Source organism: Trachymyrmex septentrionalis, unplaced genomic scaffold, assembly GCF_001594115.1.
Source record: "Trachymyrmex septentrionalis isolate Tsep2-gDNA-1 unplaced genomic scaffold, Tsep1.0 scaffold16, whole genome shotgun sequence".
NCBI lineage: Eukaryota > Metazoa > Arthropoda > Insecta > Hymenoptera > Formicidae > Trachymyrmex > Trachymyrmex septentrionalis.
In genome coordinates this window covers 3,372,317-3,378,667 of record NW_017304758.1, presented here as the reverse complement: position 1 = coordinate 3,378,667, position 6,351 = coordinate 3,372,317, and positions in this window count along the sequence as shown.

Below are 6,351 nucleotides of genomic sequence, written 5' to 3'. Positions count from 1 at the left end.
TTAAAATACGTTAATCACAATAGAGTAAAAATTCGGGATGTAAAATATTCTTAGGGGTTTCTGAACTGTTATATTAAATATTTTATTTTATTGTATAAGTCTGACATAATAAAATACAAACACATTTTATAGATCGTTACACATATAATAGATATGTCTCTTTATTTGTCAAAAAATATTTTGATTCATATTGTTATCTTATATTCTAATCTTTTTTCCTCAAATATTAATTTTTTTATAATTATTAAGCGTACAGCATTTAAATACACACATATACACGTACATATACGCGACTATTACTTAGAATACGATTATACATTTAAAACTTGGGAAAGATCCTTCAGCGATGCAAAAATTGATAATAATTCGATGTATGTAGATGCGTGAAGATACTCGTCGCGTCTAGATACTTGAGGCGTTTAACAATCGAAAAATGATGGATCACCTGATGTCGTCCGCTTCGTGGTCCCATCATGAATATTGTGCTTGGAAGGTAAATGGTTCGCTCTCCTCGTTTGCTCGTATGTAACCAAATAAGAGACGAAAGAGTGTTTACTTAAGGGTCGAAGCACGTCCAGCACACTCACGGAATACTCGTTTTCACTCTCCTCTCGATACGTTTCTACGTACTCCCGTAATGTTATCGCATCAGTGTCGTGGACACACATGCTGTTTCCTTAGAATATATTTTGAAAGCTTAACACGGTGCGCACGGCAGTAGTTCAACCTACTATTCTAAGACTTTGAGAAAATTAAGAAAAAATTTTAAGAAAATTAAAATTTTTCCAAGTGCTTATATATAAAGAAGGGGGTTAATCTGCTGTATTCGCTGAATTCTTCATTTCATTGAATTTTTCCGGAGGATAAAATGTAAAATTATTTCTGTTCTTATCTTAATTATTTTATCTCAAATTTATAATTTTATTTATTATTATAAAAAGTAAATTTAATTGTTGGAAGAAAAAATCTTAACGATATAAATTTAGATGATACGTTAGAAGAAATTTATGGTTTGTCATAATTTACTTTATATACTTGACTTCTTATATTATTTTATATTTTTATTTATATATTTCTTATTATACTCACGTATTCTTAATCTCATCAAAGTTATATAGTTGGACAACTATTTTTACACATTCTTCTTATGTTTTAAAATATTTCTTCTTTATTACAATATTTTAATTATAAACACATAAACTGTAATATGCAAAATGCGAATCATGATTATCTTATAGCTCGTAACTGTTTATATGAGTCCTTGGATATTAATGCATTCTACGCCATTGTCGATATATCAGGGTCCATGCAGGTAGCAAACATATATGTATATCATATTGTGGACCTCTGGCATATACAGAGGTAACTTTCTGTCACCCTCTTGCTACCGAGCAAACATAAAACGATTTTTAACCATCGATTATGCTCCGTCACGATAAGCGAGAATTCTCCGTATCGCCGTTCAAAAACAAATTCGTAAAAAGTTTTATTCAAGAATGACCTTTAAAAACAAATTTGTGGGATCATATCTTTAAAAAATATTATAACAATTGAGAAATAATATTGTTATGTAATACGCAAACAAATCACATATGTCTTATTAGCGATAAGTGCGATCTCATAATTATGTCATTGAATTTAACATTAAAAAATTAATGAGTTCGGAGTTAAGGTTATTTAAAAATATTAAACTATTAGATTCATTTCGCGTAAGATATTTGAAAAGAATTAATATTCGTTTAAAAAAATGTTTGCATAAATGGCGATGATGTTTCTATTAAGTCGATAGATTTATACACTTTGAACGGTGTAAACGTCGCGCGATTGTACAAAGTGTAGATAACTATTCTCTCATTTGGTAATGCTGATTGGCAGTCTATTAGATTTCGCGACTTTTTCGATAATCAAGAATTCAGAATAAATTAGCGAGCTCAAGTATAGGTGCGAGAGAGAAGAAAGCACTCTATGTGCTTTTGTGTCTGTCTTTGGCAAAAAATAATTAACAATTTGATAATGCTTAATTCGCACGTCGTACTTCTTATCCGAAAGATAAGATTGCTGTTTCGATTAGCTATCGGTATCCGCTGATAAGTCCTAATTGATGTCGCATATTCGCTTATCGCAAAGCGTTTATATTTATGTAAATAAAAATTAAATATCGTTAATTGAGTCATATCGACCGTTTGCTCGTTTATCAAACTAATTTCAATTCTTTGCTCATTTATATATCTTAAATAATACTAAAATAATACTTAAGGTAGGGCATCCTAAATTTTATATATCGTCTATAATTTTGTGAAATCAGTTAAAAGACTTGTTCACATAATATTTTTATTTTTATTAACTAGTATAATATAAATTTAAAATTCAATATAATTTTAAAATTGCGGAATGTATTATTGAATTTGTTTTATCTCTCTCCTATTCGTAACAATTATAATTCTAATCTAATATATTTAAAATTTTGTTGCAAATTAAAAAGAAATGAACAAATTGTCTTTCTGTGATTATATTTTGTTAGAAACGTTTGCTATATATATATATATGTATATATATATTGTGAAAAATTTGAAATTACATTGCTTCCTTATCAAACTTTAATTTGATACTGTTTAACGATACGATGGTAATTATCGATACATCTGTTATTGATAAGTGTATGTGTGATAATCTTGTAAAGTGCCATACGCCGATGTATCTCTCTAAATATTACATATGAAATTTTATAATTAAATCATGTTCATTTACATTATTTTTTGTTATTTCTAATTAGCATGATTACGTAAAACAATATTATATTTAATAATGGCTAATAGCAGAGATGCGTATGAATCACTGTAGGTTTGTTTATCAGACGGATTGTGCATGGGCGATTTTATTGGTATAAATAGGTTAATGAAATGGCTATTTTATTACTGCGATAAATAAACCATCATTGTCATTAACTACGTCGCTCCACTTTAGATTAACGGGTGATAATGGCAAATGAAACCATATAATTGATTTATAAGTTTTCCATTAAAGTTACGTGCGAAATATTATCGCATCTTGATATATTTCATTATCCTCTTTATCAGCTTGGATATGTAATTCGCACAGACACACACAATTCGTTCAATACAATTCAATTAACGAAAATCATTCATTGTCTTTACACAGACATTTTTTTTATCATTTCACCTTACCTTTTTATCTATACGTTTATCTTGCCTTGTTACATTAACCATATTGTCGTACACGACACGGATACAACAAGACATAAATAAAAAATTTGGCCAGCATATAAAATTCTTAATAATCTTTATTATATATACCTTCATCGAAACTTGTGTAACAAGATTTCATAGAAGATGTCTCCCATTGCTCGTTTCTAGCTATCATTTCAAATGCGAAAATTAATCGCGCGATTTCAATAATCAGTTCGGACGATAAGTTTTTCACGACGTCCGTCGTCGTGCTCGGAACAATTACGCGAGCTCCGTTCCGGAGGGTGCAATTATGCCGTTTAACGAATATCATGGCGTCTTTCGACTCGATGGCCCATCCTCCCTACCCGGCGTTTGACCTCCTCTCTGTTCCCTACCCACCGCCTTACGTACTCCACCAGGGAAGTCCTATTCCGTAATTAGAATCTCCCAGCCCCCTAGGAGGCTTCGCGACCGACTTCGCCCCCTCACCGGCCATTACTTTTAATGGCGTTGTTAATGAAACTAGGTGTCGCCAAATTAACCTCCCATTCCAGCTGTGCTCAACCGTGAACGAAAGCGTTGCTCGGAAAGACGTAATTAAATTTCTCTAATTATGTTGCCGTATGATTATCGCCGATAATAGACTGCTGCTTTGCAGATTACTTTTGACAGGCTTTTCATTTGTAATTTGCAAAAATATGATAAGAGAAGGCTTCCAAGATTTTTAAGTGATACTTTTTCAGGCTTTTATCTTAATTATTTTCAATAATAATTGATACGTATTGTGTATAAATACAAGAGAAGTGTAAAACATTAAGTATTCGTATTTATCTTATATAATTACATATAACATATAATTTACACTACATATAGAATCTTAGAAATAAATAATGCTCGCATTTAGATAAAAGTGTGAGAGGTGAACACGGACTATAATAATAAAAAGCGATTGTGATATTATCAAAACTAAACAATAATCTCATTTTAAAGCTCATATAAACAGATCTTAAGTTCTCAAATTTAATTAAATGGTCATTTGATCGAATGTTCTAATGTTATAATTGTCGAGAATTCGTGATTGAAGAATAGTTTATAAAAATAAACTTTTAATCATTGGAAAATCTTGCTCTTTCTCTCGCAATTTCTGTCGCGTTGTAGTATTACAGATCCATGAAAACATGAGTTTCATAATTGAAGGAAACCTATCTGGTTTCGAAATGGTTTTCTGCAACTACTTAGATTCTTCCAGACTTCATTTCTCGAGATTGTGCTTGAATTCGAGAGCGAGATGTTTACATCGGCGAAGTTTTACTGCACTTTTCATTCTCTTGAGAGATACGGGACAGTATTAAAAAGTATAAATGTTTTCGCGCGATACGATGTAACACGACGAGCAGTTTGGGAGGAACTTTTGCTTGTGGCTAACGTATTCGATCGCGGCCCGAAGGAGAATACGATCGGCAGGGCAGCTGGAGAGGGTTTGAAAACCACTGGTCCGGGCTGATTATCGCGGTAACCACCCCCCGAGCGCCAATTAATCTTAACTTTTACGGGGCAAACACTTTTCATTAAGCCCGCCTCTCCCGCCGGCGTCGACGTCGGCGTCGGCGTCGGCGTCGGCGTTTCGTCGTCCTTTCGCTGCCATCCCTCCCTCGTTTCTCGCAGCCTCAGCTGCCCCCGCAAGTCCCCCCATTTTTCCTGTCCCTTCCCCTCCCTCATCGTCTCGCTACGCCGCTCATCCTCCTTCGGCTACGGTGAGGAACGGCAAGGAAAATGGCTCCCCAGACAAGCGTTTAATCTGGCTCTAATTAGCAACTTACCCTCCACCATTGCTCTCGCTTTCTCCCTCTTTCCACCTCCCCCTTTCCTGCATCGGGGTAGGTGCACTTCTCGCGCATTCTCTGTGACCAATCCCGTTCTCTTTCTGCTTCTGCCGAGATCAGGAGCGGATAAATACAGTTTGGATCCTAAAATGAAAGAGTTAAAATATATCTCTTTTTTTTCCGCCGGTTAATCTCAAGAGTGCCGACTTTTCTTCTACTCGACCTTTTTTTATTTTTTAATTAATGGAATGTTTGTGTTTTAGTATAATTTATGAAATATAATTAAATATTGATGATTGAAAATACGCATTCAAAGAGATTAAAAACATTGTAATGATAATTTGTAAAACGAGATTAATTAAATTGCAAATTGACTTTGAATTATAAAATTATATCGTAAGTCTTTTTCAATTATATTTCTTTAAAAATATTTTAGCACATGTTTATAATATTTCTTATATTATCGGAGGCACATGTCGAAACTTTTATCTTGCGTTGGGAATTTATGGGCAAATGGATAGATGGTATCCAGTTTTGTAGATGGTCGATAACAGAAGGTAATTTATCGACGTTGAAGCGAAGAACACGTTTTCTACATGCATATATTTATAATCATGAGAAATTGAAGGAAACTGTTATATTTGTTGTAAACACAGATTTCTTTTACAAATCTTTGAAATAAAAGTATTAAAATAAATCGAAAAGTTTATCATAAATTAATAACGCGATAGCAAATGCATGAACTATGTTTGTCATAATAAAAGAAGAGTTTATTTGTTAAATTTGTCGAAAAATCGATACAAAGATATTAATACTAATGACTTTATTGCAAGCAAGATTTTCTACATATCTTTCTTTCTATGTTTTACTATTGTTTTTAACTTTTTCATATATTTTATAATACTTAAACAAAATTTTTAAAAAGGATATCAATTATATTATAGACGCACTGCTTGAAAAAAATCTATTGTACCAAATTAAAAAAAAACCAAATGATACACATATATTATTTGTGTAAAAGATTATATCAATAATTGGCGCCAAGTTTTCATTGTATTAATCTATTACCTAACTCAATTTAAATGATATGTACACTGAAAAAAAATCTTAATTTTAAAGAAATATTTCTTACAAAAAAAATTATTTCTTTAAATCAATGAAAATTTTTTTGAAAATACGATATTGTATAATAAGAAATTTTCATTGATTCAAAGAAATAATATTTTTGAATATGAACAAAAAATATCTCTTTGAAATTAAGATTTTTTTTTCAGTGTATTATATTTTCAAGTTTTTACTAAAAAATAATTCTGTTTTAACTCAAATGAAAGTATCTATTT